The sequence below is a fragment of the Cavia porcellus genome, unplaced genomic scaffold (genome assembly GCF_034190915.1).
Source record: "Cavia porcellus strain 051 isolate PalLab524CR breed Dunkin Hartley unplaced genomic scaffold, mCavPor4.1 scaffold_2, whole genome shotgun sequence".
Classification (NCBI taxonomy): Eukaryota; Metazoa; Chordata; class Mammalia; order Rodentia; family Caviidae; genus Cavia; species Cavia porcellus.
In genome coordinates this window covers 107806205-107824756 of record NW_026947485.1, presented here as the reverse complement: position 1 = coordinate 107824756, position 18552 = coordinate 107806205, and the positions used below count along the sequence as shown (strand labels likewise).

At 42.7% G+C, this 18552-nt stretch overlaps 1 non-coding gene across 1 annotated transcript; it reads right to left on the bottom strand.

Moving 5' to 3' along the window:
* Positions 1-13364: 13364 nt before the first annotated feature.
* On the bottom strand, positions 13365-13501 carry LOC111754563 (small nucleolar RNA SNORA2/SNORA34 family). The gene has a single exon (XR_002789238.1). It is a non-coding gene; the product is annotated as a small nucleolar RNA SNORA2/SNORA34 family (small nucleolar RNA).
* Positions 13502-18552: the final 5051 nt, after the last annotated feature.

The following is an 18552-nucleotide window of genomic DNA, read 5'->3' as shown; positions in this document are numbered from 1 at the left end:
TGCAGCTCCCTCAATCATCTTTACCATCCAGGTGAAGAGCACAGCTACTGGGCTCCAGGCAGCACCCCACCCCTAATCCGCCCCACCCGGCCCGCCCCCATTACATGCCTCTGGTCACCACTATAGCCTTCAAGAGCAATCACTATCCTAGCTTCCAAGGGTACAGATTAATTTTATCAGTTTGGAGAGCATTATATACATGAACTCCTACAGTATGTATTCTGGTGTGGCTAGCTTCCTTCACAGGTGGGATTCCTTCTGCACGTGGCTGTAGGCTGTTCATTTTAACTGAAGTATCCCATTGTGTGAATATACAACTGATTTTTCCATTCCGATGCTAACAGAATCTGGATAGTTTCTTATGAAGACTGCTGCTAGGAACATTTACAACAGAGAGCCAACAGAATTTTCTGTGATGAGAGAAACATTCTATATCTGTGCTGCCCAATATGGTAGCCACTAGTCATGTGTGACTTTTGAGCATTGGAAATGTGACATTGGAAATGTGACAGATGTGACTGAAATATTGAAATCTTAACTTTCTAAACTTGTCATTATAGTTACAGTTTATAGACACAGATAGGTAGGGTAGCGTAATTGTAGTCCTTTGGGTGGTAATAAAACACATTTGTATTATAGATATTTTATACCTAGGAGTGTAGTAGTGCATTCATTATGTCACAGATTATGAATATGAGCTGTAGTAGGATTTTTTTCTGTTTTCTATTTTATTTTATCTTATTTTTGGACTGGGGGTTGACCCAGGGCCCATGTACCACAAGATACACTCTTGACCCTTTAAAATTCACCTTGCTAACTCAGCCAGGAGGGACTTGGACTTGTGACCTTCCTACCTCAGTCTCTCTTAAGTGCTGGGTTTACAGATGTACACCAATGTGCTGGTTAGCTTTAATAAATTCTACCAAGCAGTTTCTACAGGTGGTTTTTCCACTTTACACTACTGTCAGCAAGTAATACCACATAGTTCCCAATACTTGGTGCTTTCATTTCATTCCTCTTCATGTGCATGGAGTTAAAAGGCTTTTTTTCTTTTTCTTTTTCTTTTTCTTTTTTTTTTTTTTGGCCTTTTTCATTTTTATCGGTACCGGGGATTGAACTCACAACCACCTGCTTGCAAGGCAAGCACTTATGCCACTGAGCTAAATCCCCAGCCCCAAGGCTTTTTTTCTTAACACTTAGGTAAGCTTGTGAAATTGCTATTTAATCATAACAAATAGTTATGGTCATGATGATGGTGGTGGTGGTTGGTGCTTTCTGACCAACTGTCAGGCTGTCTCTCTCTGTGTCCCTCTGTATCTCTCTGTCCTCTCTCTGTGTCTGTCTGTCTGTCTGTCTGTCTGTCTGTCTGTCTCTCTCTCTCTCTGTGTTATTTGGAAGACATTCTCTCTAATCCTAAGAATAACCATGTTAATTACATGTATACTAAGCATTCCTTGTTTACATATGAAGAAACAGGATCAGAAAGATTGTCATTCCCCCCAAGATTCACAGCTAGTAAACAATAGGAGTTGCCTGGTAGTATTTTTCACCCAATGCAAATGAGAACATTTATGACATTTTTTTTTACCTCTCTTCTCTTGGCAAAACAGAATTCTACCTAGTACAGATCTTGAAATTCTAGATGAAATTAAATGTTTCTTGGTAAGCTTCCTTTTGGGTGTACCTAGACTAATCCCTGACTACATGTATTGACAATCAAGCAAAGAAAGTATTTGCCATGTTGTAACACCAATGGAATTCACTGTGTGTGACACTTGTTTTAGAAAGTTGTGGGCAATGATATTTTTGCTTGATGATATAGAAGAACATTGAGTGTGTTTCTAGATCATCACACACTGGTTGTGGTGACACATACCTGTAATCCTAGCACTCAGGAGGCTGAGGCAGGAGGATCACTGTGAGTTTGGGCTACACAGTAAGACCCTGTCTCAAAAAGCAAATATAAAAACAAACAAAAAAAATTATCACTGTAATTTGTTACCTAAAAGTGTCCCAAAGTGTATTGTTTTTGTAAAGAAAGGATTTCTTTGAATAAGAACTCAGTATTTGTTTTTATAAGTTTAGAGTTGCGAGCCATATAAACAAGAGGGATGAGCAACCAAGAATTACATGATTCATCAATATTTTTGCCCATTTTATCAACATTTCATGCATATTTCCTCATTCACTGAGACATATTAATCATGAACATTTCTCTAGGACTGTCTTGAGTTCTTGGGGAGATACTCAGATTACTTCCGAATCTAGATGAAAAGTAACTAGAAAACAGTTGCCTACAGTGGCTACTGGTAGATTCAGGCATCCCTGGAGTGCGTTTTACAATCCCTGATCACTTGGTAAGTTCTCAGAGAAGGGGTCAAGAGTCAAATGGATTATTAGATTAAGTGACCCTTAAGGTCCCTTCCAGCCCCGAGATGACTTAAATTGAATGTGTTACATACCTACAGGTTCAGTTGTAGGTTTCAGCTAGGATTTGCCAAAGTGCACCTTTTCTGATGTGCAGTTCTGTTTGCAGCATCCGCCACCAGAAACCATCCCATATTTCCTAGACACCACTTGTGGGAGAATCATTCATTTCTCCACTCCATGAATGTGAAAAGTGCAAACTTGTCTCTTTAATTAGGTCTCTTTAATTTTGGCATGACTTTTTTCCTGTAAAGTTGTGTCATAATTTTGATACCTTTTATTTTCTGATCATTTTCTTTCACAAAGAATAATTACTTTTCCTTCTCTGCCTAGAATGGGACCCGCCACATCTCAGTGACTGTTCTGCACTCTTGCTCTCCTAATGTTTTCACTGTATGGTGGCAGCTACCACTTTTACACAAAGGTCGTTGTGAGTCTGTAGTTTTAACCTTAGTCTCTACCACCATATTTCCACATGCCTAAGAGGATATTTTACACATACACACCACTGTCAGCTCAAGTTGGTCACTATACATGAAACTACTCACGTCTCAGCTCCTGTCAGTGCTATTGCCTTTTCTTGTTTCCCTTTGTGTGAAGCCCAACATTCAAGAAAAGGGTTTAGAGCAACCCATTGGGAACCCCTCAGGAGCTGGTCCTAGTCTCCACTCCTCCATTCCCATTCCCCATTCCTTTTCTCTAATAAATTTCCCTACTCTTAAAAAAAAAAAGTGGCTTCACGGCCCTTCCTTCACTTGGGGCAGAAAAATAGGAGCACTGACTTTGGCTGACTCCTTGCCCCATACCTGTTAAGCCTCAGGATCTGCATATCCTGATCTATTTCTAGACCCATTCCTAGAAACATCCTGAAAAGTAAGTGCCTTATCTTCATGGTAAGAAGTCAAAATTTGAGGTCCAGCTTTGAAATGACAATTCATGGTTTAACTAAAGGCCTATCTGATTCTAACACCTGTACTGTTTAACTGTCCCTTAACTTGTCTTCTTGACTTGAGTATGTCCCGAATAAACTTAATTCTATGCAAGTACTAGATTAACACCCCAAAATGCCTTTTATTCAGGAGTAGCTACTTATATTTTCTCAGTATTACTATGGTTCTCACTTGTATACATTCAAGTATTCACTGAAGACTCCTGACAACCTTAATTACCTTGCATAGTCAATAAAATTTCTAATTTATTGATAATTTACTCAGTTTTCTTTAGTCTCCCTCCAACCCCTTTATCTCTCATACTGATTACTGAAAGCCTCTCAGCTCTTCCCAAACCCCTCCTTGATTTAAGTCAAATCTCTTCTAATCATGAAGACTTTTCCAGCCAGCACAGCATTCAGAAATCACGTTCTCTGGCCAGGTGTGGTGGTCCTAGCACTCAGGAGGCCGAGGCAAGAGGATTGCTGCCAGTTTGAAGCCAGGCTAAGCTACAAGGCAAGTTTAAAACCAGCCTGAACTGCAAAACCCTGTCTCAAAAAAAGGGAGAGAGAGAGAGAGAGATCACATTCCCTGAATGTAGATGAAATGGCTTTACCTAGAAAATATGGACCTTGACACAAACCAGTCTTATTTGTCTCATTATTTCCATCTTTGATTTAAAAATAAGTTTTTTGAGGGTAAGGATTGTATTGTATTTTCCCTTTGTCTCATGGGATGAGTAGGGATAAAATAATTCAAAAGAAATGCTTAAGGACCTGGTGTGGTGGTACATGGCTGTGATCCCAGTACTTGGGAGGTGAGGCAGGAAAATCACCTCAAGCCCAAGGGCAGCCTGGGCTACCTAGAGTCCAACCCAGCCCAAACTACATTGTGAGACCCTATCTCCAAAAAAAATTGTTCTTAGAAACACACACCAGAAATGAGGCACATTAGTCTAAATATTACTGATATTAAATATTGGCAGATTTTATCTGGTTGGAATCAGGCACAGATTCAGCAAACAACAGAAACTTTAGGGGCTGGATAAAAGACAGAGGCTTAGGGCTGGGGATTTAGCTCAGTGGTGTAAGTCCTTGACTGGCAATGGTCATGAGTTTGATCCCCCATACCAAAAAAACATACAGGCTCAGGTTTCCTCCTCCTCGTCGTCTTTCTCCCCACTTTCTTCTTTCTCCCCCTCCTATTTAATCCTCCACATCTTCTTCTGCCCTCAGACTGATGTATAGGAGTCACACTCCATTGCCCACTGGCTGACTGAATTCTTGACAGAGAATGCCTATTTTGGTCCAAGTTGCAGAGAGGTGAAGCAACTTGTTCAAGGTCACACAGCTACTGTTAGAGCAAGAGACTGGACTGATCTGTCTACTTTAGAAAATTCTGACACACTGAATATTGGTCCCTTTAATTGGATGCCCATTTTCTCCTCAGTGGTGATGTCTGTCAAGTATCAGCTGCCCTCTACCTTGCAAACTCTATCAAAGATCACATCTGTTTCGCATCTCCTGGGTGTCCTGAAGCAATTCCCTGCTTTTGCCCTCTAGTGGTCACAAGGAGGATGCCCAACTCTTTCAGGCACTGTTTCTGAGGACCTGCACCTTCTGCTGTTGGCAGTGACCCTAGGCAGTATAGATCCAGGCCTCGGAGGACGATGAGTCTTCCAGGCCTCCCTGGGCTGTTCCTTGAGATCAGTCTTAGGTTCTCTAGACCTTCCTAGGCTTCCCAAGGCCTTAGAACTGACAGCTCACCACCACCTGTCCTTGCAGCTGCACATGGAACTGTCAGACTTAATATCCCCTGCTGGGTTTTGGTCTTCCTTGGGTCCCATTCCTTTCTTTCTCCCTTTTGGAATGAAATATATACCCTGTGTCATTGTATGACGGACATGTTTAGGTTTTTTTTTTTTACATTTTTTTTTAATTTTGAAAGTGGTAAAATACAGCAGAGCAAGACAGAATAAAGCCAACTAAGATCGTACAGTGAAATCGGTACAGAACTTCACAGCAGGTTACCAGGATAACAGTAATAGGTATCACAGTATATTTCGTTATCTTTATAATAGCTGTTCTTTCAATCACGTATATCAAAATGAGATGAATACAGAACATTATAGAACTTATCAAAACAGAATATTGAATAGAGCAGTACCATTAATCAGAATACAGCAAAACAGTAATAAAAATATTTGCCTTCAAAGAGATGGTAGAAGGAAATCCCCCTTATTTGCTATGATCAACCTCCCAGCAGACATTCAGATTTCTGGTTCCCATTTGCTAACGGGGGGCGGGGAGGACAGAAGAAGCGGGGTAGGGAAAGTGGGATGTTTGACTCTAGGCCGTGCATCAGTAGGTTCACTATTGCTTAGTAGGGAGGCAGGCTGGTTGTTTGGTTTCACAGCATCCTCAGTTCCAACATGGCGTGGATCTCAGGAGCTGCTGCTGGTTCTCCCCCTGGAAGGGCCCCAGTCTTGTTTAGGTTTTTTAAAGACAAGAGTACAGGGCTTACAGGCCATGGCCCCAACAACCTACCTTCAGTCAGGCCACACCTAGTAGCGTGTTCAGCTGTTGACCTCCACAGTTATGAAGCTCCTGATGAGAGCAGCACTCCCAGGATCCAATCATCTCCCAAACTATGAGACTTCTGGGGAACATTTAAGGTCTACATCGTAACATTTGTACTCCCTCAATGACACAGTACCAAATAAGTTTGTTGACTACATTTGCAGGACAACAAACACCCTTTTAGGAAAAATTTAACAGTAAATGGGTGATGTGGCCTCTCTTTGGAAGAGGAAAAAGCCCACTCCTCTAATTGGGTTTGCTCCATTTTCTGGAGCATGGAGCAAATATTATTCCTTATCATTGGTCCTACACCTAGTGAATTTCTTCCTTCCTGACCATAAATCCTACCCTGGGGTCGGTCCCTGAGGCCCTAAAAGAAGTGGCTACCCTCAAGGTCAGGTGGGCACAGTAGCACTGAGGAAAGACTTCAGCCCTGGTCAGTGGCAGGACCTCGCGGGGCAGTTGGACTGCTTTCTTTTGTCTCCTCTGTGTTTATCTCCGTCTCCTGCCTCTTCTCTCTCTCTCTCTCTCTCTTTGCTCTCTTTTCCCTTCCCACTTGTCTCCCCTCCCGGCTTCCCTGCTTCATGCTCTGTGCGTTCTCTTAGCCCCCTGCGTGTCGTGTGTCACGCTCCCTGTCTTCTTCTCCTTTCTCTCCTGCTTCACGTCTCCTTTTACCCACTAACTGACTTACAGTAGATGGAATTAAACACTAGCTTTATGTATGCTAATTTATGTGGTTAAAAATCAGGCAATTTAAGCTACACTTCTTGCACAAAAATAAGCTTTATTAAATAACATTCTTATTTATTTAAACCATAAATAGTATTTTCTGCCTGTTGGTGCTATTTGATAGAGAAAAGCTCCCTGCCATGGTTTATACAACGTGAAGAAAGAGAGGAAAGCTGGCAGTGAGGTGTTCCTCTGACTAGCGTCAGGGGGATCCTTGTGATACTAGCAACAAGGGAAGCCTTGGGTGGGAGGATGTTGAAGGTAGAGTCTCTATTCCGGGTTCCTGCTTTATTTCCAAGGTTCTCCCTCCATCCCATGCCCAAGGTAGAAATGGATATCCAGAGAAGTTATCTTCTTTCTCCAAAGTCACACAATAAATTCACGGCAAAACCTTGAGTAGAATCTATTTGCAGAATGCAACAAATCTGTAACACAGGGTATATAATGTTGTCTTTTACAGGAGCTACAAGGACTCAGACAGCTGAATAAGATCCAGTCATGATTTAAGTGCAATTTATGATCTCCAGGGAAAAGACAGATCATTTAACCTGCACTCATTTATCAGGCAGACAAAATCAGATTCAACCCCGAAGTCTATAGATTACATGTCCACTTCCCGTCTGCAAACCACAGGTTTGTCACTCTAATGGAGAGTCAGGAGCACGAGCATCCACACAGCAGAGGACCTGCCTTCCTTTCAGCACTCGCATGCACTCAGCACCTCTGTCACTGACACAGCAGATAGCAGCTCGTGGCACACAGCTGCTGCCTCTACCGAGGTGCTCCCACACCCTCTAAGCACCTTCCGTGATAAGCCACAGAATTCCTCTTCTGGGGAGGCAGTGATCTGCAATTGGCAGGCCATTTTGCTGACTGACTTTGGATTTATTAAGTCCTGGATTACCAGAGTACTTTTTTCTTTTAATGACACCTGTCCCTTTCTGTTTGATGGCAAAAAATATTTATGGAATATATATTATAGCCCAGCAGAATGCTGGAGAGTAGGAATATGGATACAAAAGCCAGAGTCTCTACCCTCTAGTGAGTTATAGTATCACCAGGCAAGAGGACAAGAGGGCAGGATAAGGAACATTTCTTCAGAAAAGGGAAGTGATGACCTATGGGTTGCACAAAGTGCTTTTGCCTCAATAGGTGGGTCAGGGAAGACATCGAGGAGGGGGAGACACGATCCGGGTCATGAGACGGGAATAGGAAGGAGCGGAGTGAAGAAGATACACTTGTTTTGTAAAAGGAAAGGTGGGGGCAGCAGGTAGAAGGAGAGCTGGGGATCAAGCTGAGCTCGCTTGCTGGGTCGCTGTTTTCCCATGTAGATGACACTGTTCTGTGGCAAGCAGGTAGAGATGTGTAGGCTTTGTTTTGGCTCTGGAAACAGTTTCTTTTGGTTTTGAATTTTATGTTAAATAGAAAGACAAATACACCTGCCATCACTCACATGGAGTCTAAATTAGTGTAATTCACAGAAGCAGAGAGTAAACCAGACATCGTGGTGCACGCTGTGATCCTAGGACTCTGGCAGACTAAAGAAGGAAAATAACAAGTTCAAGCCCACCCTGCGTAACTTAGCGATTTAGTGAGACCCCATCTCAAAAATCAAATAAAATGATTATTAATGTAGCTTACCGTGACGCCTCTATCTTCAGTACACAAGAGGAAGAACAATCAGAGAGCAGAATGGCAGTTACAGAAATTACCAGGAGTCGGGGAGGGGAGAGAGGTTAGGAGAGATATGAGATGCTGGTCAGGCCACACAAAGGTTTGGTTATACAAGAGGAATAAATTCAGGAGGTCAATTGTACAACATAGTGAGTCTAGTCAATAATCACATTTATATTCTTGAAAACTGCTAAGACTGTGACTTTTGAATGTTCTTTCCACAAAAAGTTAGGTATGTGAGTTAGTAAATCTTCTAAGCAGCCTAATCAGGCCATTCCACAAAGTACATGTTGTATGCGTACAGGAAAACACAGGTATACTATAATTTTACAGGGTTTTTTTGTTTTGTTGCTTTTGCAATACTGGCAACTGAACTCAGGTCCTTTGCACTGAGCTGCATCCGCAGCCCCCTCCCCTTCTTTTGAGACATATATACAATTTTTATTTGTCAATTAAAACAATAATTTAAAAAATAAACAGGTTAGAATACTAAGGAGGCAGCAGAGCAAAGGTGCTCAATTTTTCTATAATTCTAAAAGATATACCATATTTTTTAAACCTTATGTTAAATGGTTAAATTTGTTTATTTTGAGAGGACAGTCAAAGTTACCTGAGTGGTCACTGAGAAGATGGAAATCTGTGGAAATCATGGCATGAAACTAACCTTTTCCTCCTACCCTGTTTTCCCCCGACCCTTCTCTGTCAGCAAAGAGCACTGCCACCATCTAGTTACACGGGTTAGCAACCTACAGCCCACACTAGGCCCCGCTGGCCCCCTGCCCCACACTGAGTCCTTCACTTGATTCTGTAAACCGTGCCTGCATCATGCTCTGGACTCCATCTCCTTCCTACCCTCCAGAAATACCCTCTTTTCTCAGCTAGACAGCCCACCTCAGTGTGTAGTGTGGACTGCCTTAACAAAATATCACAGACAGAGCGGCTTTAACAACAGTAATAAATTTCCTCATAAAGCTGGGGCGTAGAAGTCTGAGATCAAGGTGTCAGCATCTTGTTGGTTTCTCTCCTTGGTTTACTGGTGACCATCTTCTTCCTGTGACTTCACAGGGTCCTGCCTCTGCATGAGCCTCTGCAGCATCCATATTGGGTCAGGCCAACCTTAATGACTTCACTCTTTGTCCAGATACAGTCATATCCTGAGGTTCTGAGCATATGGACTTTATTTTATTTTATTTGTCTTTTTCCTTTTTATCGGTACCGGGGATTGAACTCATGACTGCCTGCTTGCAAGGCAGGTGCTTATGCCGCTGAGCTAAATCTCCAGCCCCGAGCATATGGACTTTAACATATGAATTGTAAGGGAATACGGTTCAGTACATAGCCTTACTTCTACTCTTGTGTCCCTCTGAGCTGTTCTTTATGCAGCCACCAAAGCCATTTTCTAAAGATGTGAACTAGACCAAATCACCTGCATCAAAACCTTCAGTGACTTTCCCGTGTACCTAGAATGAAAGCCACATGTTCCCATGACTAAATAGCACAGATGCAAGCCCTCCGTGCATCTCTCCCTGGCCCATTTCTGTGCTGCCCCATGAACTTTCGTCTGATTCCAAAATACATGAACTCTTTTATACTGTGCTTATTCCTCACCTGAATACCTCCTCCTCCATCCTCAGTTCTCAGGTACCTTCCCTGAGTTCCTGACCTTAAACAGATACCGGTGGCCTGTTATTTTTCTACCTAGCTCCAGTTCCTTTATTGGGCAGCTCTTACCCCAATTTGATGTTATATTATGTTTCCCTATTGGCATGTTCTGTTTATCTTCCTCAAAAGATCACAAACTTTCTAAGAGTAAAAATTATGTCTATTTTGTTCACTCTTATATATTTGCTCTGAGTATATGGCCTGGTACAGAAAAGTGTTTATCCAACACCTATTGAAGGAATAATAAAATAAAGGGGAGACTGGTCTTTGTTCTTAGGGTGATGGGAACCTGTGGGAGGATTTCTAGAAATCATGGACAAGTGTGCACTTTAGAGAGACCACACCAGCTACAGTGTGGAGGGGGCGGTTAAGGCCCTGACTTTGATCAGGACCCTAGTGAGGCTACTGCAGTAGCCCAGGTGAAGATGATGAGCTACTGAGCTAGAGAGTAGCTACTGAGCTACTCTCATAAAAATGAGAGTAGTTGTAGGATTTAATAGTTGCTCAGAAGTAAGAAGCAAAGAGGAGGGAGACTAGAATGGCTCCCAGGTTCTTGGATTAGATGAGAAGGTGAGTGAATGTGTCTTATCATGGAGACCAACAATATGTGAAGAGAGGCAGAAGAGGAGGATCAGGTTAATGGGGGACAAGGTTGATAAGGGAGACGCTTATTTTATCCCCCTCATACTAGGCACCCTTCCAAAGCAAGAGGCAACATTGAAGTTCCCATTCAAAACGCCTCGCACCCAGTAGGTTTCAGTAATCCCAGCTGGAGACAGAGCCTGAGGGCCCTTGGTCACATGCACCGTGTTATCTGTGGAGACCCTCACACGTGTCCACAAGCTCCGACGCCCTGGGGATGTTGGCTCTCCAAATTCCCCTGTCACTCATGTCTCCTAGCCCTGTTCAGCCTGTTCCATTCCCCTCGGCCCCTTATCCTTTGCTTGTTTTCAGCCCTGGCAGAAACAAAGCCAGCCCAAAATACACCAGCCAACTGGCAAGTGATGAATGATTAGCCTCTTGGCTCTAAAAGGTCGGAATGAGGGACCTTTCAGTGCTAAGTGCAGTAACCCTAGCCCTGGACTTGGTGTAATTCTAGACGGAGGTGGTCTGGGACGGCACATGTGAATGGGGGAGTGCGAAGAGGCTGAGAGGTCCTCAGCCAGACCGCAAGAAAAGAGTGCATCTCTGTGCAGTAGTTGGAAGCATGAAATCAACACTCAGATGGAGGTAAATGAGTTGCTGAGGGTGACATGAGAGGATGAGTGATTCTGGTTACTAAGGGGAAGCTCTCCACAGGGAGAGCAGGCAGGCCTGGCGGTCACAATCAGTTTCCTTTCCGCACTCACCTAAAGCGAGATAACACATTTATGGAGAGATTTTTGTTTTCTTCTTCACTTTGGGCCAATACCCTATGGCTCTGTAGCCCTGGGTGAGTAATGCGATATTTCTCAACCTCGGTCTCCTCATTCCACTTAGTGAGATGAAGGATCTAAGGGATGACTGGCTCAGAGGGCACTTCCCATAATGTTAATGGACTCCGACTCTAGATGTTTAGTTTCCACTACAACAAACTTCTGTTTCAGAAATACCAGGACCCTAGAGAAATGCTCTCACTTCTCAGATGTCTGCGGCTTACAGTGTGATAGTGAGTGTGTCTTCGAGAGGATATCAGCCCCTTAATCAAGGGTTATATATAGCACACAAGTGGCCACCCAGCATTTAATCACACATTCAACTGCTTCAAGGATTTCAGCTACTGTTGGTTCCCTTTAGTCCCAGAGCATTGTAATGAGTATCATTTAGTATATTAGGTAGGTCTTCCTTAGGGGAGAAGATGTGACTTATTTATAAGCCAGTTAGAAATGAGTTCTCCTTATTAAAATTGGCAAGCTTATTAAAGCTTCTCTCCTTATTAAAACTGACCAAACTATATGATTCCTTATCAGAACAGATCCTGAGCCCTGTACCTGAGCCTAGATTCTGAAATGGCCCTGTGTCCAATCATCATGTCAAAGGAGTCAAACTGTCCAAAGCTTTTAGGGTCTCTGAATTCTGCCTTTGGGTTGCAGAGTTCCCCTTAAGTGAACCTTTCATATAAAGCATGATTAGTATCCCTGCTGTGATTAGCTTTTCCAAAGGGGTGTTTTTGTCTTATTAGCTGATAAAAGCATGCCTGAAATGTGGCAGAATTTACTCTGAAACTTCTTACTGTTATTATCTTAGATCGTTTTATTTGAGGTAGGGTCTCACTATTATGTCCAGGTTGGCCTCAAATGCACAGCCCTTTGTGTCTGGCTCCCAAGTGCTGCGACTATAGCTCACCCTGACTGATCTGAACAACCTGTCAACCTGTACGATGTGAAATAGTGAGGGGAACAGCTAGCCCCTCGATAAACCAAAGAGAGAGAGAGAGAGAGAGAGAGAGAGAGAGAGAGAGAGAGAGAGTATGTGTGTGTCTATCCAACAAACCTAACAGCTTTGCCTCAGGACAGGTCTCTGAGGTGGATCTGATTATTTTTTCCTGATTCTTTCCAGGGAAAAGGAGGCTCAGGGGCTGGGGATTTAGTTCAGTGGCATAAGTGCCTGCCTTGCAAGCAGGCAGACGTGAGTTCGATCCCTGGTACCGATAAAAAAGGAAAAAGACCAAAAAAAAAAAAAAAAAAAAAAATAGAAAAGAAAAAAGAAAAGGAGGCTCAGAGATCTTAATGTATTGCCCAGGTCACATGACTATTATGAAGAAGTGAGTCCTAGTTTGAGGCCAGAGCCCTTGTACTTAACTACTGTATGGTGCTTCTTGAGAATCTTCAGAGTCAGAGCTGGAATAACCTCCCTCCAACAGGGCCATAGTCCAGCTGTTAGCAGCTATGTTTTCCTCATTTTAAAAAATATTTTTATTTTAAAGGAGGTAAAATTAAACACAACAAAACAGAACAAAATAGGACATAAGAAAGCAATGTAAATTTCAAAGCTAGATGACCTGAGATCTTCACTGTCTATCATATTGTTTCTTGTTTTCTTCCAAAGTTGTCCATGTCTTGGCATACAGAGAAGTCATACAAAACAACATAGTATGAAACTGATCCGAACAGATTAGGTCTTCAAAACCAGACAATAGGGAAATCACTAATGGCTGTTGTAGAGTCTCTCATTCTCTTAAAAATAGCTGTCCATACTTTCATGTATATTGAAGTTCAACAAAACAGGCAGCCTGGAAGGGTTGCTTGGTTTCCTGGCGCTCCAGGGCCCAGCATGGCGCAGGTCCCAGTAAATGGCGGAGGCACAAATCCTGGGCCTCCTCAGCCTGCCACCCTGCCACGCTCACAGCCACTCACTGGGGGGCTGAGGGGTGGAGTTGGCTTCAAGCTGTTTCTTTCTAATGAATTGACCATTTCACTGCCCAAGTTCTGAAATGGCCAACAGATCATAGAAAGACATCTCTTTAGGCTCCTGCTTGAAACCAACAGTGTCAGGAAGCTGCTGGCTTTGATTCAGGGCCAGGTTCTCCTCGTTTAATGCCCGGCTGCTAAAAACCCTTCAAACTGAGAAGGAGCTGCCCCACAGTGATACCTCCATGGTGATTCCGCCATCAGCTGCCTTCTCCTGTTTTCCTCCCTCACCCTTCATATGGAGGCTAAGGGACTTAAAGCTGGGACACCCAGCCCTCTGCCCGAGGAACACACAAAGGCGCCAGGATCCAGGTTGGCCTGAGAGCAGCCCACTTTGGGCTCCTGTGTGGGTGAGTCCCACCATGTCTGGGCAGCTGCAGTCTTCCTTCTTTTTGCCCAGACTGCACTTTCCCTCATGGCATCCAGTGGTCCTATTTGTGCTTGATGGAGTCACTCAAAATCCCAAGTCCTCCACCACGTCACAGCCTTCAGGTGTGTTAGGATGAGTTCATGTGTCACTATATGTGCTCCCTTAGGAGGGTGCTGGGATGTCAGATGTCTTGAAATGTAATGTAAGAGCTCCCTAAGAGCTGCAGATCTCACTGGAGGCTTGGGAACCTGACAGACTCTGCCTTCTTAGGAATTTGTCTGTCTTCTAAGCAAAGAGGTGTTTCCTGACAAATTTTTCACAGTCAAAGAGGAAAATGCTAAGACCTCTCCCCTTTCTATTTTTATTGAAAATTATTTAAATAGCTTTTTGGTTTTAGATCTTTAAAACTGAGACAGTTTATATAAAACTCTTTTATTTATTTATTTTTTGACACAGGGTCTCGCTATGCAGTTCAAGCTGGCCTTGAACTCACTTTGGAACCCAGGCTGATCTAGAACTTGCAAGGATCCTCCTGCCTCAGCTTCCCAAGTGCTGGGATTCAGGCATGCACCACCACGCCTGGCTCAAACTTTTAAAATGCACAACCTGGAGATTTTAGTACATTCACAGAATTCTTCAATCACTACTTCTGCTTAATTCCAGAAAGTTTTTGTCACTCCAAAAAGAAACTCAATATTCATTAACACTTACTCTCTGTTCACCCTTTTGTAGCACCTAACAACCCTGAATCTACTTTCTGTCTCTAGGGATTTGCCTGTTGTGAAGACCTCACATAAGTAGAAACATATAGTACATGATCTCTTCTGCCTGCTCTATCCACTAAGCATGCTGTTTTCAAGATTTGTTGGGGTTATAGCATGTATCAGAACTTTATTTCTAATTATTGCCAGCCAATAGTCCATTGCATGGCTATGTGACATTTTATCCATTCATCATTTAATTGACATTTGAATTGTTCTTCTTTTTACCTACATATGAATAATGTTTCTTGAGTATACATTTTTGGAGGGAGTGGTAGGGATCGAACCCAGGACCTCACATACACTAAGCATTTCACTGTACCACTGAGCTTCAGCCCTGCTATTGAACACATGTGAAGATGCTTTTGTGTGAATGGCTGTTTTCATTTCTCTTGATCATATACCAAGTGTGGGATGGCTGTTGTCTAACAGTTATCCCTGGTGATTCATTTATGCTAAGCCCTTTTTATATACAGTGTACGACTTCTGCTTGGGCATAGAACTTGGAAAAGCCCATTTTGCCATCTATAGGATCATGGGATCCAGTCTCCCTCCTCCCAGCAATCCTTTCCTCCTCGCTTCCCTGCCTTGAGAGGCTAATAGCTTCTTCAACTCAAAGATTCCATCAGCTGGGCATGGTAGTACACACTTGTAATCCCAGCACTTGGGAACTTTGAAGCTGCCCTGGGCCACATAGTGAGCTCAAGGCCAGCCGAGACTACATAGCACGATCATAGACTCTGTCTCAAAAACAAAACAAAAAAGATACCATCAATGTAGTAACACTTCAGAAGGAAAAGTAATGGCAGGAAGGTTTCTTTTGACATTGACTGTAAAATATCTTCTGACTTAAAATATTAAATTATTTGTCTATTGCAGGGAGGGAGTATTGCAGCCTGGATCTGGGAAATTATACACAACCTTATTTAAAAATTGTTATCAGAGGATAATCCAGCATTTTTGCAAAGGAGAAAAAGGAAGAGTAGTTCTGTAGCTTAGGCAGTGACCATAGGCAAACCCTTACCGATGAGGCCTGCAAGGTTGAAAGCCCCAGAAGGACAGAAGTGGCCTGACCTACAGGGACACCCAGTGGAGAAAGAAGTTGTTCCAGGCTATTCAAACTAAAGCATCTCCTGCTTAATTCTCCATAAAGCTTATTACAGCATACATTTTATGGTACAAGTACATATAAAATTGTTTTCTAGTGCTCATCTTTGTTCTCCTTTTGCCACGCAGAGAACTCAAGTGAGGAGCATGCATTTGCCTTCCAATGTTTTCACTGTTTCTTTCCAGCATGTTGCTATGTGCTTCCGTGCTGAGAGGAGCTGTGGTTCAGTGGGAGAGCCTAGGGCGCGGAAAAGTCAGATAATCTCCCTGAGCCCCTGTTCCTTCACCGTTAAGTGAGACTAGGAATGATGATAACAGTCATAAAACCCACCTGTCGGTGAGGTGCCGAGGATCATGGTACAAACCGTAAGCACTGAAGAAATGCAGCGGGTGTCACTCTGTGTTACAGAAAGTACTGCCAGCATCCACGTTATCTCAGGAAAATGAGTTGAGGAGAATGTTTTCAAAATTCTTCGTTTCCAGCTAATTGTGATGGATTAAGCGAGTCACCAACCTTCAGGGTACATCCTTCGCTGGCGCCTGGAAATCTGAAGATTTGAATGTTGTAGAGATTAACCACTAGGAGGCGCACTTTCACCACTTGAAAGCCTGGGTCCTGTTCCCGTAGTGCATTTTCCCATCCCAAAATGATGAGCGTACACACCTAAGCAGCAGGAAGGTTTTCAGGCAAAGGGAAACCCAAGACCGCATTTCCTTTCTCATTTGTCTCCTTTTCTCCTTTGTCTTCCCTGGTTTAACTGGTATCAGCTCTTGTCTGGGGCACCAGCGGGCCCAGCTACACTCACTCACCTAGAAATTCCAAGGAAGAGTCTTCCATTAATTCTTCTGTAGACTGTGCACCCAGGTGCTATTCGTTGTTTCAGAGATGACCAAGACCGCTGTGGGGAACTCTGCCTTGTAGACTTTAGCCCCTTGCTTTGACCCAACTCAGAGCAGCTGCCAAGATTAGAAGCAGTATTTCCTGCGTGTGTTGCTCAGTCTACCAATCTACCAAGTAAGTACTTGTCTTACTTCTTAATTGATATATATAAGACAACTGGCTTATATTTAAGAGCATTTAAGTTGGTGACTTAAGATAATCCCTTAGGGGCTGGGGATTTAGCTCAGCGGCATAAGCGCCTGCCTCAAAAGCAGGGAGTCGTGAGTTCGATCCCTGGTACCGGTAAAAAACGGAAAAAAGCAAAAAAAAAAAAAAAAAGATAATCCCTTAAAAAAAACAGCTTTTCATTTGAGGAGTTGAAGTGTATGTTAGACTTTCTTGATCTACTACTGATGATGCTTCCAGCCATGTGCTCGTTCTGCTTTTCAGATTTAGAAGGTTCACCATGCCTCCTCCTCTGGCTGCTAAGATTTCTAGAGATTTCTGTATGAATAAGAATCATGCCAGGGATATAGCTCAGTGGTGCGGCACCTGCCTCACAAGCATGAAGTCCTGAGTTCAATTCCTGATTTTAAAAAAAAATCATGTAGGGGATTGTTTTAAAACATGGGTTCAGGGCTGAGGATTTAGCTCAGCAGCATAAGCGCCTGCCTCACAAGTGTGGTTGTGAGTTCGATCCCTGGTGCCGATTTAAAAAAAAAAAAAAGAAACACAGGTTCTACCTCTTGTCATCTATCAGGATGCCTATTTTTGCTTTTCTATGTTTTTTTGTTTTTTGTACTGGGGATTGAACTCACAATCTCATGCTTGCTAAGCAGGCACTTAGCCACTGAGCTAAATCCCTGGCCCAGGATGGCTATTTTTATGATTAATTAGGTTTACTGGTACAGTTTTGTTATACATAATGATCACATTCATCATATTAAATGCGTCTCTCTCTATATCTATCTATCTATCTATCTATCTATCTATCTATATATCTCGATTCTTCTTCTTCCCCACCACCTCTCCTCCTTTTCTCTCTTCCCCTTTCTACCTATAAAAGCTTTGTTTCCATTTTATCTTTTTTTCTTCTTTTTTTTCCTTTTCCTTCTTTCCCCGTCCCCCTCCCTTGTGCCTCTTCCTATTTGAATGTTTTCTTCCCATTTCACAATATATATTATACCTTCTGGTCCTTATTTACACTTTCAGCTTCTCACACCAGAGCAACAATGTGGTATTTGCACATACGCCTATCAAAGGATGGCTAGTGCTTCAAGAGAGATGTCAAGAGTCGGGGAGGACTTGGAGAAGCTGCAACTCTTGTGCACTGCTGACGGGAATGTAAAATGGCACATTATGCTAAATGAATGAAGATAGACACAAAAGGACAATTACCTGATTCTTCTTTTTTGAGGTGCCTGAAATAAGCAAAGTCATAAAATAAGAAAAATGGAACAGCAGTTACCAAGAGCTTGGGCAAGAGGGCGATGAGGAAGTGTTGTTTAGTGGGAATAGTACTTTCAGTTTGGAAAGAGGAACATTTTCTGAAAATATATGGTGGCAATGATTGTGCAACAATGTGTGAGTGTAGGGTCCTCACATGATAGTATAAACGGTGACCCTAGTGCCATCTAGTCTGATGCAGTGCAGAATAACTTCTCTCCCCACTGGGTGTCCCTGGAGCCCATTGCACTTTGGTGTCTGCAAAACTTCCCGAGAACTTCAGTAACTAGCATTACAAAGCATGCTCACATTCATTCTTATTTCATCCATAGCATGGTTTTGTTAATTATGCATGAGAGATGAGTGTCACTCTTTTTTCTCTCTCTCTTTTTTTTAAATTTTATTTAAAAGGAAAAAGAGAAAAACACAAAACAAAACAAAGCGGTGTAAGGGTACAAAGTAATACAGAACTACAAAAAAAAAAAAAGTAAGAAATCACCAGTTAATATATTACATATTATCATCTTAGAGATAGTTGCTCAAATCACAGTATCAAAGCATACAAAGTAGACATTCAAACAGTGAGACTGCAAACAGTT